We start from the raw sequence: 16,405 nt of genomic DNA, 5'->3' as shown, positions 1-16,405 counted from the left end.
CAGAGAGAGAGAAAACAATATGGATTATTTGAGAAAGGAATGTAAAACTGTTGAAGAATTTAATTTCACAACACTATTTGGAAATAAGGCAAATATCTACCAAAATTATAAAGATAATTTCCTTCAGCAGAAGTGTGTAAGAAAAGGCTAAACTGGCATGGCATCAATCTAAGTCAATAGCCTCTTGAAGGAAACAGCTTGACTGGATAAGTCCTCAAAAATCTTTTCTAGTCCAGTATTCCTGCAGCATTCTCACATTCTCTTCAATTCCTTTATGCCAGTTAAAACAGCTGAAGCTGCACAACAAGAATGTGACACATCTGGTTTCCAGAAGAGGAAGGAGTTTCTCCATGCAGGAACTGAAGGAGACAGAAGATATTTTCTGCAGAACAATTTTCTGTAAAGAGCATTGCCAAGCTCCAACAAGCCATTCTGAGCAGGGCAACTGACAGCACCATGACATGGACAGGTGGCCATAATTCAGCCCTTGGGACAATTAAGCTTTGTCTTCCACAACCAAGAACATGTTGCATGCAGATTCTAAGATGAAATTTTGGTTTGTTTTCCCCATGGCAGTCTAGACATAAAGATCAGATTTGTTTTGTGTTGTTTTCCTCTAAAGAGAACAATTTATCCTCTGTGTACCTACTGCACATGCCAGGAGATGGCTTAATTAACTGCCATTCAGAGGATGCCAAACCATAAAAATACTAAATATTACAAATTAAGTTTGTTTATGCTTCCCAGGATATTCATCAAGCAGCATAGTATCCCTTCTGTTGTCTCTTACAGCCATGCAGTGTTTAAGAGGGACTTTCATAGGTCACCTGGAGGTATCTTTAGCCAGGTTTGTTGGATTAGATCCTGATCTGAGAAGTTCCTGCTCAAAATTGGAGTTGTATTGAATGCCAGGTGATTATCCATCAAGTGGTTAAGCCATTATTATGCTCAAGTTCATCTTTCTCATCAGTGGTGGCCTATAAATGTCACATATATGCCAATACAGATACATATATAGCTTACCATTAACATAGTCTATTTCAAAACTAAACCACCTTGAAGAGCGGTTTGTTAGTATCGTTAAATTCTTTACTCTTTTATGAGGGTATGTTTGTGTATGATTTACCTCATGAAGCCTCATTAGACTTGCACAGGAACTAATTTGGCTGAGGCTGAGAAGAACAAATGGCTTTATCTCTCCCTAGTAGACAGTTTTCTTCCTTCACTCTCTCACCTTCTCCACTCTTACTGGTTTTAGATGCTATTGTATATTGCTTATCTCTGGGGCTGAGAGCTGATTTAGTACAACAGTACAAGGCTTTGGAATGGAAAATAGGCACAAAAACAGCTCTGTGTGGAGGGGACGACCTGCTGCACATCTGAAGTGTCTGCAGTGGGCATCTCAACTGGGAGTGCTGCTCCCTTGTCATCAAAACTGGGTTAGACTTCAGAGACAATGGCTGTTTTTCTTGGGGAGAAAGAAATAACTGGGGAAAAAATCACAAGTCAGATGTTGCACTGATGGACATGGCTTAGCGGGCATGGTGGTGATGGTTTGATGGACTAGATGATCCTTGTCATCTTTTCTAATCTTAATGATTTTTTAACTCTAAGTTGACCACTTCCTTCACAAAACAAGTATCTGTATGATTTATGCCCATGGGGTCTTCAACCCCAGTGGCAACCAGGAGACTTCAAGAGAAGCCACTAGTTCTCCCAAAACTCTCCAAAAATCTCAAGAAAATCAAGAATAGAAGAAGAATGTGCAAGAAATCTACTTCTGCCTACTGTTAGTTACTGTGTACTATCCTGGCTAACAAAAAGAGTTTGTGAGTAAGATGAGAAGTTGTTATTGACTCCTCTCATAATTATCTATGTATCACTCAAAGCATAAAGATTAGTGAAAATATTTGTCACTACTTATTTCATAGACTAAAACAGCCACAGGAACTTCACTGTTTTCTGAGATGATAGGAAAAGTACCAGACATCTCCTTTTGTGCTGAGACTGTTACACTGTGCATTTCAATTACTCCTGTCAGCAAAAACATCTTATCATGTGTTTACTAAGAATGAACAGCTCACCTAGACTGACCCCTGATTTCCTTCTCCTTTTCTTAATCAGTGCAGTTGGCAGAAATATTCTTGATTTTCTTCTTGAGTTCTGATATTGATTTGAATTAAGTGCCTATGTTTGAGGAGGAGCTGAACAGAGAGAAAAATAATCAGACCATATCTCCAAGCAGGCACCTGCTGCTTTCCCCTCTCCCTGCTCTAATGCTGGAGACTGAAATACATCAAAAGGATCATCAATTCTCTTTAGAGGGCAAAATAAAAGAGTTTAAAATCCAGATCGAAACTAGGTACTGAAGGCATCAGGAGAACAAAGTTCATATTTTTCTGCAGTGCAGAGCTTACAGTTCCACGCAGTTTCCAGGTGGAATTCAATCTCATCTTCGTAACCGTCTTTTCCAGAAAAAAAGTTTCTGCTTAAATTAGACAGATGTAATTATGCTAAATTGTGCAGAGGTAAATGAGACTCAATCATGCATGAGGGTCGGAGAAGGGAAAAAAAAGTGGGGCTGATTTTGTGGTTTCCATGGAATTAGTCTTCACGTCAATCAATATGATCTAAAAATCTGGGCTGTTAAGTCTTTTAGGATTTTATTATTACAGCATCAGGAAATTGCGATGACTTGAGAGGCTATCCACAAGTCAAAAACACTTTTATATTCTCAGTCATTTTTTGCAGTCTTTCAGAAAAAGTTTAGGGATTGAAAGTGCCTGTCTTGTGGTGCACTATCCATTTTCTGAGCCTTGTTGTAAATGCTGCCAATTGATTAAGTGCTGCTTTTATTTTTTTTACTATTTTTTCAACAGCTGTCCCGGCTTTTTACCACCATCATTACCTGCAGCTTCTTTGAGTGCTATTAATTAGAATAGTGAAGACATCTTATATGTGACTAGTAGCTAGATGTCTGGAAGGAGAGATGAAAGAGAAATGGATCTCTAGAGAAGCAGAGCATGGGGAATAGTGCTGTACCATAACCAGCAGAAGAAAACTCCATAAAAGTATGTGAAAGCTGTAAAATGACCAAATATATATATAGGAGTGAAGAACATTTGAAGTCAGTGCTGATGGGACACTGCAGATAAGGATTAGAAGGAGTGATGAAAGATGAAAGAGTGGAAAGGATATTTTTGAGTGCTTTTGTCCATGCTGATTATTTCCTTAAATTAATCCCCACATAAATGAAAATTTTTCTGAATTACTTATTTCACGAGGTTTCTGATCTTTATGCACTCACAGATGTGTACAAACACAAGTTAAAAAACAAGTACTGGTGGAAAATAAACTAGACATGAGCCATCAGTTTGCACTTGCAGCCCAGAAGGCCAATTATATTCTGGGCTGCATTAAAAAAGAGGTGACCAGCAGGGAGAGGGAGGTGATTGTTCCCCTCTACTCTGCTCTTGTGAGGCCCCATCTGCAGTACTGTATCCAGGCCTGGGGCACCCAGTACAGGAAGGACATGGAGCTGTTGCAGCAGATCCAGAGGAGGGCCACTGAGATTATCAGAGGGCTGGAGCACCTCTCCTGTGAGGAAAGGTTGAGGGAACTGGGCTTGTTTAGTTTGGAGAAGATAGGTCTCTGGGGAGATCTCATTGTGGCCTTCCAGTACTTGAAGGGTGCGTACAAGCAGAAGGGGGAATGGCTGTTTACAAGGGTCGATAGTGATAGGACAAGGGGGAAGGGTTTTAAACTGAGACGAGAGATTTAGGTTAGATATTAGGAGGAAGTTTTTTCACTCAGAGGGTGGTGAAGCACTAGAACAGGTTGCCCAAAGAGGTGTGGATGCCTCATCCTTGGAGGCATTCAAGGCCAGGCTGGATGTGGCTCTGGGCAGCCTGGTCTGGTGGTTGGTGACCCTGCACATAGCAGGGGGGTTGAAACTAGGTGATCATTGTGGTCCTTTTCAACCCAGGCCATTCTATGATTTTACAGTTCTATGAAGTACTCAGATTACAGAATTGCACAGAATGGCTGAGGCAAGAAGTGACCTCTGGGTCCCTTGGTCCAACATCATCTCAAGCAGAGATGCACAGAGCAGGGTGCCCAGGACACGTCCAGGCAGCTCTGGATGACCTCCCAGAAGGAGACCCTGCAACCTCTTTGGGTAGCCAGTGCTCATTGCAGAACCCAAGTGCTTTCTAGTGCTTAGGGAAAACCTCCTGCATTCTGGTTTGTGCCCAGTACCTGAGCCTTGTACCACTGACAAGAACCTCACTGCATCTTCTCTGCACCTTCTCTTCAGGAGTTTATGGACATGTGTGAGATCCCCCTGAACCCCTCTTCTCCAAGCTAAGCAGTCCCAGCTCCTCTTAGCAGAGGTTCTCCAGTCTCTACACCATCTTGATGACCCTCCATTGGACGCTCTCCATTATATATATAATAATACTGGACACAATAATACAAGTGTGGCCTCATCAATGCAGAGTAGAAAGGAAAGCTCATCTCTCTAGACCAGCTGTCAATACCTTACCTGAAGCAGCCATGAATACCATTAGCTTCCTCACTGGGAAGGGCGCACTTCTGACTCTTGTTAAGTCTGGTGCCCATGAGGATCCCCAGATCTTTCTCTGCAGAACTGCTTCCAGCTGGTGGATCCCAGTATCTTGATGGCTGGGGTTGCTGCTTCCCAGGTACAGGACTTTATACTTCTTGAAGAATTTCAGGAGGTTAGCTCCTGTACTGGGGCATCAGAAGGAGGTAATCAAGCCATGAGGGATCAGCATGCATGGGAAAATCCCATAACCTTTATCTGCAGAGAGCAATAATACAGGTAATTCTGGTTTGTGGAAGTGACTAGGAAAGCCAAGGGCAAGGCTGAGCAAAATATCTGCCTCTTAGGTTTCCAGGGGACTGGAAGTCAATTGAAATAACCTGTCAGTGTCAGGTTATATACCTCTAGTAAAGTAATAACTGATGAATTTGTGAGGGCAGGATTAGCCAGGGGAGCCTAGAGAGATGTGAAATTTCAACAAAAATAAGCGCAGGTCAACCCTCTGAGCCCAGCTCTGGGACATACATCTGGAGAACAGTCCTGTAGATCTGACAGGCCATTCATACTCTCTGCTTCCTTCTACCAACAAAACAAGTGGGACTTAATAGCTCAGGAAGCACTGCTGCTTTACAGGCAGGAAAGCACAATGCCATGGGTAAGCACAAGATTGTGCCTCATGAAAAAATTAGTTGGTGGTCAGAGTATGCCAGGCATCTCCCCATCCAATCTTCATCACATCTCAAAAGGAAGCCATAGAGATTTCCTCTATATGTTACCACAGCCAGTCCCTTTTCTTCTTGTCTCCTTGTCTGCATGTGGCTAGACTCAGACTGATAATGAGGGCTCTCCCCACTCTATGCTCAGTGCTTTATGCATCACAGGCATTGTCTGGCCTTTGAAGCCCTAAATCTATGCAGGAGCTGTTTTTTTTGTGCTCTCTCTTATGCCTATTAGCTCTCTGTGGGCTCAGCTTCCAGACTGCCCTGAAACTTTGTCACAGAAAGAAATAAACAGTCCTTGTGATTTTCGTCTATGGCACACTGCAAAGAAAAGCAAAAAACCAGGCTTTTAGTCTTCCAAAACCTGAAACAAGGAGAAATTGTCCAATTAACAGTCAGGTGAAGCCAAGTTCATTCTGTTTTTTAAGCTTAATGAAGTCAGTGGGAGAGGAACTACAAAAACAGAAAACATTGTCATAACTGAATATAATGTTATCAGGAGAAGAAAGGAGTGTGACAGGTTCAGGTTATGGCAGCTATAGGTCACTCATGGATAAAAAATGAAGCAAGTTTATGTTGACAAAATTTCTCTGTTACTTGTAATAAGCCAAAAGAAGGTGCTATGAATATTAACTGTACCACCAATGTAGGGTGACCTCACTTGGCAGTTGTACTTCCACTTCTTGGTGGAGTCTCTAGGATGAGCATTGTAGAATTTTTTAATAAATATTGATACAATGAGATCTCATCCCACTGTGACTTCCTCGAAATCATAAAAGTAGTATACTAATGTTGGGAACATACCCAAAACCCACTGATGACATTTCCTTCTCTTAGGGACCAGAGTAGTATCTAACAGAAAAAATAAAAATAATTTTAAAAAATCTGCCTAAGTACTACTGTTACTTCAAACCCTATTCTCTTTAACATTTGGGTTTTATTTCCTAACAAACTGCATTTTTTTTCTGCCTTCCTCTGGGTCTTAACACATCTCGTATTTGTAGCAACAGATTTTCTGTGGGCTAGGTCCATTTTGTTGGCTGTACTGCTCAGGTCAGAGATTGTTTTAGATGAATAGAGCCTGTCACTTTTAAATAACAGCTGTTACTCACAAAACTGGACATTTTCCAGCTAACCACTGGTATGAACAGAGGAGTAAATAGAATCTGTTTAGAAGAGGCAAGAAACTCAGAACTGCTGGAGAGGTATGACTGTCACAGGGGATGGCTGTCCTCGGAACAGAAAGGAAGGTCAGGTGGCAGAAGTGTCCTCCCATCTGCTGTTCTTCAGCAATAACTGTCAACCTTATGTTTTACATCAGTGATTGCCTCAGGTAAATCAAGCCTTGGTGTTTCTTGTCTGAAGTAAGCTCACAGAAAAAAATAGCATATACCAGCAGTTTATCCAAGAAAGCAATGACTGGAGGAGTTAGTTAAGGAAAAGGTGTAGTAGCTCCCTAAGAAGAACCTTCAGATATACACTTTTGTAAGGAATGGTGACAACTGTGTTAACCCTCCCATGGAGCAACGAGACACCTTCAGTATCGAAGAATCATAGAAATGTTGGAAGGTACCTCAAAGATCATCTAGTTTCAACCCATGGCCAGGGTTGCCATGGTGGTTAATGAATCAGAGGGATCAGCTTTTGCACAGATGTCAAAATTTTAGAAGTCCACAGAGAGTCACACAAATTCTACTATATGCACAGCAAGACAAGAGAATTTGCAGTGACCTAAACCAGCACTAAAAGACATCTGTTTCTTCTTGGAGAGTTGTACTCAGTAAGAGACTTCAGTGACTGTAGGACGACACAGTCCATCCCAGTTTCCTGCAGGGAGGCTTTACTAGTCCATGTTCTCCTATGGCAGTCAACACTGAAAGCATTGGATGAGTATGATGGTCCCTGGCAAACAACACCTTTTCTCTCATTGCATGGAGATTTATCTGCCTCCCATAGGAGGCTGGAATTGATATGTGAAAGACACACCCACTTCATACACCCAGAGACCCGTTCCTTACACATTCCTTTAGCTCACTTCATGCAAGTGCCAGAGCAGGGATTCATTCATAGAGAAAATTCCGTTCTGCCTCACATAAATGCATTATTAGCTGAAACTGAGCTCTGTATGACATACAGTGAAATGGATTGCCAGACCTCTTTTTATTCTCCTTTCTCAGCAGCTGAACTATCCTGCCAGATAATTTAGAAGGAAAATATGCTACAAACAAAAGGAGCAAAACAAAAGATTTTCTTTTTGCTTCAGATGTCTTCAGATTCCTCAGTTCAAACCACATTCAAGATTTGTTGAAGCTCTCAATATTGTCTTACAGCCACACCTGCTGGGGAAGGCTGTGAAGAGAAGGGTCTGCACCAATTCTGCTCCATCACAACCACCAAAGCAACATGGAATCTGCTCATCTCATGCAGAGAACATGTTGGCTTTATGTCATTCCTTTCCTAGTGAGATCTTTGGAGGTCTTTACATCAATCTATTGGCAGTGTTGTACCAAGTGGAAGTGTGGGTGGCAGTAAAGAGGTCCAGAGCCATAAAGAAAGTGAATGAATCATAGAATCATTAAGATGATCATCTAGTCCAGTCATTAACCCATCACTGCCACTTCCACTAAACCATCTCCCTCAGTGCCACATCTACCTTTTGCTTGAAAATCTTCAAGGATGGTAACTCCACCACTTCCCTGCAGTAATGGTACCATGATACACAGGTGGGATTTGCTGTTGTATTGTACAGGCTAGTACAGGGTTATCCCTAACACTTCGTATACAGAACTATTGATTTCACAAATAAACACACTTTTGTCTCAACTTCTGCTGTTGGGCAAAAGAAAATGAGGCAGTATCACCTTGGATATGGCTGTGGTAGCTCTGCTCTGTGGGAAGGAGAGGCAGCAAGGAGAAATTTTCCCTTCTTACTGCCAGTGAGCTGCTATCTCCTATGCTGTAAAAGTGAGTAACATCTCCACATTAGTGTCTGTACATCACTCCTGCTTGACTGCGAGATTCTAAGCAGCTCCATGGAAGAGCTAGGAAAGAGAGCAACATGGGCAGGAAATGAGGGAGGACGATTCATCAAGAGGAAGAATGCTAATGTGCAGCTGGAGAGGAATGTGGTTGAAATAAAACAATAATGGAAACAAGAAAAAATGAGAATGGGGGGGAGGGGGGCACATAGACTGCCTGTGCGTTTATTATTTAACCAAAGAATCCTGTGTATACTGATAATAGTGTTGGCTGGTCTTCATCAGATCATTGCCCAGAAGGCACTAAAATGAAGCAGCAGACTGTTTCATAAAGACCATCAGCAGTGTTGCCACATTCTCTCACTGGGAATTTAAATCTTTATAAAATCATAGCTCCTGGAGAGACCTATTGTCTGTTCATCTCGTTGATGGCTTGATTGTGCAGGTGAATGCAGGTGGGAGCTGAGTTGTCACTGGGCTGAAGCCATCTATCCATCCATCTATCTTTCCCTGTCTTCATTTTTTCATCCATCTCTAGACTACACAGTACATCACTCCTGCTTGACTGTGAGATTCTAAGCAGCTCCATGGAAGAGCTAGGAAAGAGAGCAATGTGGGCAGGAAATGAGGGAGGAGGATTCATCATGAGGAAGAATGTTCATGTCCTTCTGTTATCTCATGTCCTATTATATCCATCATGTGTGCAGCACCCACTCCTCTTTCAATGCACATGCAAACACACGGCTCCTCACACCAACACACTGCCTTTGAGCTTTCAATATGTTCCACCATCCATCACACCTGTCCCTCAGATCCCTTTTTCCTATACTGACCTCATGTCCACCTTCCAGTATCCTTTCAATCACTCAAAGACTGCAGGGATTATCACACCAGATCCAAATTATTCTCAGTAATGCCTAAGTCCCTCAAACTCCTCAGCAACAAACTCAGATTCTCAAAGCCAGATCTGTGAGATGGCAGAATAGCACCAAAGTAAGGAGACATGATTTGGAAAGGGAAAAGTAATCTAAATAAAGCTACGAAATCAACAAGATGTCTTATCTTCTGCTACTTCAAAGTGTGTGGGGTTTTTTTTTCTTCTAACACACACTTTTTTTTTCATTGCCATTGCTGACATATTCTCAACAAAATGCTTTTAAAACTTCCTAGCTTCCTAAATGCTATTTTTATTGCGAGATCTAATGAGTATCTAAGAAACTTCTTGAATCCCTATCAAATAGAAAAATCTATTTAAAGAAGGTATCTTTTCTTAGAAAACAGCATGCCCAGTCTAAAACAGGTCTATGCTACAAAAATCATTTCAAATAACTGCCCAAAGCACTATAGATCTGATTCCTTCCTCTAACAGCTACTGATGACAAGCTCCAAAATTGTATTAGAAGTTGGATTTGATCATCTTTGTGGATCCCTTCCCACTCAGAAGAGTCTATGATCTTAGTTGGGTATATATATGGTTGCCCGTCACCCATCACTTGAGAAAATGCTCAGACTTAAAGAAATATTGCAGGGCTACATTTCTGTACGGCAGCTCCACACAGATCCAAGCACTGCCCTCACACCCATCTCCTGCTTTTTCAACCTTGTTCCCTGCTTGCTTGCTCTTTGAGGGTTATTTCTCTTCTTCAGCTGCTTAGTCCTACTCCCAGCTCCTGTTCTCAGCAAATTCCACTCATTATGCTGACCAGACAGACGGGGTTTCTGCCTTGCCCTTCAGTCCATTGCATCCCATGGCCTTTTGATGTCTTCATCTCAGCTGCAGTATCTCAGCTTTCTTCCATTGTGAGTCCAAAAGCAACTGACTATGCTCTGATTAGCAGCTTCTCCCAGAGATATCCCCTTGCAATCCATGCACTTAATGCCGTATAAGCAAGCAGAGAAAAAGCAATTCCAGCTGTTTGCAAATTATAGGCTTTGGATTTGGCTAGTTGTTAAGGCAAGGTATCACTGCTTTCCACTGAAAAGCAAAATCTGACTTCTTTGGCTTTCTGCATATGTTTTCACTGAAATTTCAGTTTCCAAAACTAGCTAACTTCATAGCTTTTATGTGGCTTTGAGCCAGAAGAGGACATAGGTTTTAGTACTGCCTCTTCTGTACTCCAGTGCCTGGAATTAAATTACTGCAGTTCTTCATGCAGAAAGCTCTGAGACTTGCAATCTATGATTTCTTCATTAAGAATAGCTGCTTATATGAATTAATTAGAGCTTTAGGATATGGAAATCCATCATGCAAACCACAGAAATCCTGCTCGGGAAAGCTCTTATAAGGACAGTCTTGGACTCCAACCTTTGCTGGAGGACTGCTGTATTTGAGGGTACTATAGGAGGCATAACAAGGAAATGGAAATATTGACTTTGCTGACAAGAGCTTTAACTCTTGTTTTCTCTATCAAGACAGAACTTTCCTCTGAATCCACCAATACTGCCCTACTCTGGCATTCTCTTACGCATGAGGATGATCTGTGCACTACCACTGTAATTTTTATGAGATTCTTATATGCAAAAGTGGGATTCCCACTAGCAGAAGTCCATACTGAGTGATAAGGCAGCATTTCAGGACATAATATATTCTTATATATATTTGTATAAGAGTATTCTTATATATTCTTATCATGGCTTATAATCAGGAAAAGCATACAGAGTAAAAACAAAAGGCAAGGACCAAGGAGGATGAAGGCAACACAGGCTGACTTTAAGGACAGTCTACAAAGCATCTGTGTTACATTATGGGCATAAAGTAAATGAAGAAGTTGATCTCCATCTCACAGAATAGATCTGTGCAAAAGGAGTATGTACAGCTAAGTGACTTCCAAGGGAGCAGGAACAGTTAACAGAAAAACAATCTCATTGGCACTTCCTTCCTCAGCCATCTTTGTGTTTTGCTGGACTCCTTCCATGTACTTTCACATGTGCATCTGCCTAAGACTACACAGAGAGGAGTTGCACTATAACTACAGTTCAGTGGGTTGACTCACACAAGTTTTTGAGGAACTGAAATGGGCATTAGTAGGAATTCTAGTTTAGTAGATGCCCATGTTCATTTAATAAATTAGACATGAGACATGATATACATTTCTGACCAGTGTTTAGCTTTTGATCCTGAAAAGTTTCCTGAAAAGAAGCAAAATGTATATTGTTAAAAGACAATGAAGAAAAATGTATATTATTAAAAGAGGGCTGGCACTCTACAGGACATAAAAAGAAGCTTCAAGGTCCACAAATATAATTTTAGAAAAAGAAGTAAATAATGATCACATTTTCCCACCATGATTGAGCAAACAGATGGAAAGTGATGCAGAAGCTTCAAACAGGAAAATCATCAAGTCATGCTCTGAAGATAAAAGCTCTCAGATGCTTGGACAAATCTCACTGGTTTGTCAAACAGTGGCAAACCTACAAGCTGATGAAATCCTGCTTTGTTAGATGGAACCTTAGCCTTTCTCTTTTGCTATTTTATCCACTGGCTTTTCCTGATTTTCTCACAGGAAGGATCACATTATGTCCTTTCCCCAGCTCCTTTCCATGTCAAAGCTGAAGAATAGTATATGATCTGAAATACAGCAGTTTCCCAAGCAGCAGTCATCTTGATGCTCTGGACTCCCCTGAAGCTTGCCATGCTCTATGACTGAACTTTGCTCTTCATGTATCAAGCAGTATGCATTTGCCAGTTAAGAAAACACCTCTGGTAATGCCCTCTTCAATGAATGCTGCACAAATGAAAAAGTTTATGCTGTGGTAATGTTGCCATCTGCACTGATCCTTTTCTCCTCTCATCCTAAAATCCAATTCCTGTTTTGCGGATTTTTCAGAAAGCATGCATGTGCAAAGATACTCTTACCCTTTGATCATACTGTAAAGGTGAACTTTCAGTCTTCAAGAGGTCTGGATATAAGGAAAAAGTCTTTTACAATAATAGTAGTGAAGTACTGGAGCAAATTGCGTAGAGAGCTGGTGGGAGCTCCATCCTTGGAAACATGCAAAGTCAGGCTGGACAGGGCTCTGAGCAACCTGATGTAGCTGTAGATGTCTCTGTTGATTGCAGGGGAGTTGAGCTGGCTGACTTCTAAGGCTCCCTTCCAATTCAAACAATTCTGTGATTCTATGATTCTAGGTCTTATAGATTGTGATGTGAAAACTTCAGAGGAGAAAATGGTTCTCAAACATCTCAAGCACTCAAAACTAAGCAAATGGAAATCTTTCCAGAATGACCATAATTCCATCCCAAGCTTATTAGTCTTGAAAGCTGATGAAACAGGAATTCATGGCCGACACATGGCCTGCTCACAAAAGACTACTTTCCATGTTGATCCAACATGGAACCAGTACTGTTGGTAGCTTGCCTATCTCAGCACCTGCACGAGGAACCATGAATTTGACTTTCCAGCCACATTATCTGCATAGAATCTTTTCCTGAAGTCTCAGACTCATCTTCTGAGACCATCCAGTAACAACCTTACTGTTTCTGGAGGTTTTCCAAACAATATTAAGCACAGAGCTTTTGTAAATGCAGAGGGTTGACAGTAAATCTTCTTGGCTGTGGTGGCATTGTTTGTGCTGTTCTCAAACTTTTTATTTTAATGAACTCATTTCTATAAAGGGCATGTTTAAGAGCAAATTCTCAATAGAAAATATATTTTGAAGATGTACTCATTACATGCAATATCAGGCAGGGATAAGATTGTCTCACACTTAAGAATGGCTTTTGATACATTCAAGACAGGGTAACTATCGATCCTCAAGCATAAACAGCAGAACGACAGAGATGATTTCATTGCTTGGAAAAATTCCCGGAAGTAAGAAAAAATAAATAAATACAAACCAACCAGCATGTGTTTTGTCAGATGTAATCAGTAAAGAACAATATTTTCTTTCTGAGGGTATAAGAGAATATTAAGTATAATGAAAAGAATGGTGTTTTGTCTGTTCTTTTGTCATGAGAATGAAAAAATAAACCCACTCTTGTGTCCACCAATTGTCACTCTGTGCAAAGTCCAAAGAGGACTGGGATTTGAATGAGAGAGGTTAGAATTGAATGAGAAATCCATTCCAGATGGATCTATTCCCACCCTCAGGTGGAAATCCTGGCGATGCTAAACAAAAGATAAATGTAGTAAAGGCAAGACAGAGGAAAACTCTTTGGATAGTTTCAGCAAAACTACACGCTACCAGAGCACAAGAAAAGCTAAGATCCAGCTCTTGTGATTCTTTCACCAAATAGCCAGCCTACCTCATCACAGCCTCCAGTAAAAGCTTTGGCAATGCTGGCTGTGTTGGCCAGACACTGAGCCCTTGATCCAGGCGTTCAGTGCATCAGCACTCTGAACATTTTTGTCCAAGAGACAGTCCAAAATGGAAATAAGTATCACTAAAGACTCAGCAGCCAATTGAAAATCTCAGGAACCAACAAACTGATTTCCCATTTGCGCAAAAGAAAAGCACAGAGCAAAATGAGAACCACACTCAGTTCCTTATCCATGATATCCAGGGCTAGGAAGGATTGCTATTCATGGTGAACATTAATCTATTCACATACGCCCTTGAAAATAAACCTCACACATCCCTAAATTCAGAGCTCCCTTGCTTGCCCAAGCACACAGCAATAAGAGCTGGTTGTGGATGACTTTTCATGTCATAGCAGACAAAATGATTTAGCAGACTGCTTTCCAGAGGCTTAATCTCATCCTGATAATCAGAAATATACTTTGGGAAGGGATCCCAAAGAGAAGTATGGGTAGAAAGCAAGAACTGTTAGAAGCTGTTAAGGAGACACAAGCAATGCAGACAGAGTCATAGAGTTATTAAGGTTGGAAAAAACCTCTAAGATCATCTAGTCCAACCATCAAGCCATCATCACCATCACTAAACTACATCCCTCAGTGCCACGTCTACCCTTGAACACATCTAGGGAGAGTGACTCCATCACTTCTCTGGACAGCCTGTTACAGTGCACCAGCACTCTTTCTAAGAAGAAATTTTTCCTAATCCAATCCGCACCTTTTCTGGTGAAACTTGAGGCCATTAGCTCTCTTTCATTCTCAAACAATGGTACCGTCACCTTTCTCAAACCATTTCTGTACCAGGGTAATGTCCTTAGTCAGAAGCGGCACTAACCCATGGTTCTTTTTTAGTGATATATAAACACATTTGTTACAGGCAATATAAAAATGCTGCCCCACTGTGGTGTAGTCATAATGGGCTGAGACTTATCTCAGGCCACATTACCTGCTGGTGGGACCTGGCATCACAGTCATCAAATTCAAGTTCTTACACACCTCATAGGCTAAAAGTAAGTCCAGCAGTGCTTATTTCATATAAATGTTAAGAACAAAGGCAGGAGCTGCAAGGACTGAGGCCAAAGCAAAGGCTTTATAGTCCTGGGTTTAATTATAGAGCAACTTCATGACTTGCACTTTAGTTTGGTGATCAGGACCAACAGTTGTCTTGAAGGAGATTGATTGTTTTCCAACCTACACAAAGTTTGGGGCATTACCCACTATCTCTCTGTCCCAGTCATCCCCATTTGGATGCAGCTATCAGCAAAGGGAAAATCCCTACACATGTGACATCCACATCATTTCTGCCCAGGCTGTCCAGAAAGACCAAGCAACTGAACTACGTGACCAGTATGAAAGGTGTCTATGCTCTACCATATGAGTACAGGCCTGAAGAGGGATGGCTACATCTAGTCCCTTTCTCCCTGGAGCAACCATGCCAGATATTCCCTATTATAGCCCTATGTGCTTATTTAGAACTGATAATCATATTCTTTACCAGAAACATACTGCATTGTTTCACTCTTGTCTGACAGCTTCAGCAGAGCACTGAGGAAGCTGCCTGAATGAATGTGTCTGAACATCACATAAATTCTGGGAGGAAAAGGTTATGCAAATATTTCATTTGCACAGCAGCAGGCTTTGACCTCAGGGCAACCACTGTGTCTGTGTTGTGTCTGCTAAAGGCTTTCAAGTACATTCAGATCTGGCATGTAAGATTAATAGCCATGTAAAGGGGTTAGGTTTTGTGCAGAAATATTGTTGAAAGGAAACACAATGATTTCTCTGGCTCAGTAGCAATACAGCTTGTTTGGACAGTGAGAAGATTTCAATCCAGCACCAGCTTCAGCCCAGGTTCCTTCTGCAACAGTCCTATATCCATCTCCACCTGGCATGGTGGTGATGACAGTTGGACTAGATTATCATAGTAGTCTTTTCCAACTCTGATGATGCAGTGATTCCTCAAAGGCTTTTGGGCACCCCATACCTCATACAGAAATGTTTAAGGGGAGCAACTGTATTCATGTAATCAGACTACCTGGCTCATCCTGGATATTTCTCCTTGGCCAGAGATTCCTGCCTTAAATCCATTGCTTATGTTTCAACAAGAGCATTGTCATCACCATCTCCGGGCTTTTCTGGGGAATTTTTTTAAAGTTCTGGCTGGAGTATGACTGCAAGAAAATGGTCTGAAGCTCAAAATGCCTTTCACAACAGATCAGCTCTAGACCCATATACTATTCAAACCATATATTAGTTGAACAAGACCCAGTGTAATTTGAGAACAGTTATTGAGGTCTAGGCCAGCAGTACAGTAATGGTTTTCCAGCTTAGGGCTTCCTCTGACAGAGCTACAATCTTGACTTGCAATGGTTTTTGGTGGATTTTTCCCCCCTTTTAATTCATTCTCTGCTGTCTGGATCCACCTAGACTCCTGGCATCCTCATTGTCCCATGCCAAGAAATACAGAATGTTAATAAGAAGACTATGCAAAGAAATAAAAGAAAATTATTTTTGAAGTGCAAACACTAAGATCTTTCCCTCAGTCCCTTTATTCACCTGATTTACTGTGGGCTTTTATGTCAGTCAGCTTGACAAAGGGTCTTTCTTTCTGTTCCACTCACGTCATTGTAGACCATTGTCCTCAGACCTGGGTGCTCCCACCTATTTGAACAAATTTAGCTTTCTTCTCCAACTCTTGTTTATCTGTTTCCTGTCTTAATTAAAACAAGCTGTCTGCAGTGCATTCTGTTTCAAGAAGTGTGTGCACAGATGCCAGAATTATAACAAAATTTAAGAAAAAATTTAGGAAAAAATAACCTCAATAAATCCTCTTGTCCAACTTCCTGCTCA

This window comes from Meleagris gallopavo, chromosome 3 (genome assembly GCF_000146605.3).
Source record: "Meleagris gallopavo isolate NT-WF06-2002-E0010 breed Aviagen turkey brand Nicholas breeding stock chromosome 3, Turkey_5.1, whole genome shotgun sequence".
Taxonomy (NCBI): domain Eukaryota; kingdom Metazoa; phylum Chordata; class Aves; order Galliformes; family Phasianidae; genus Meleagris; species Meleagris gallopavo.
The sequence above is the reverse complement of the archived record's forward strand: the minus strand, read 5'-3'. Positions refer to the sequence as shown.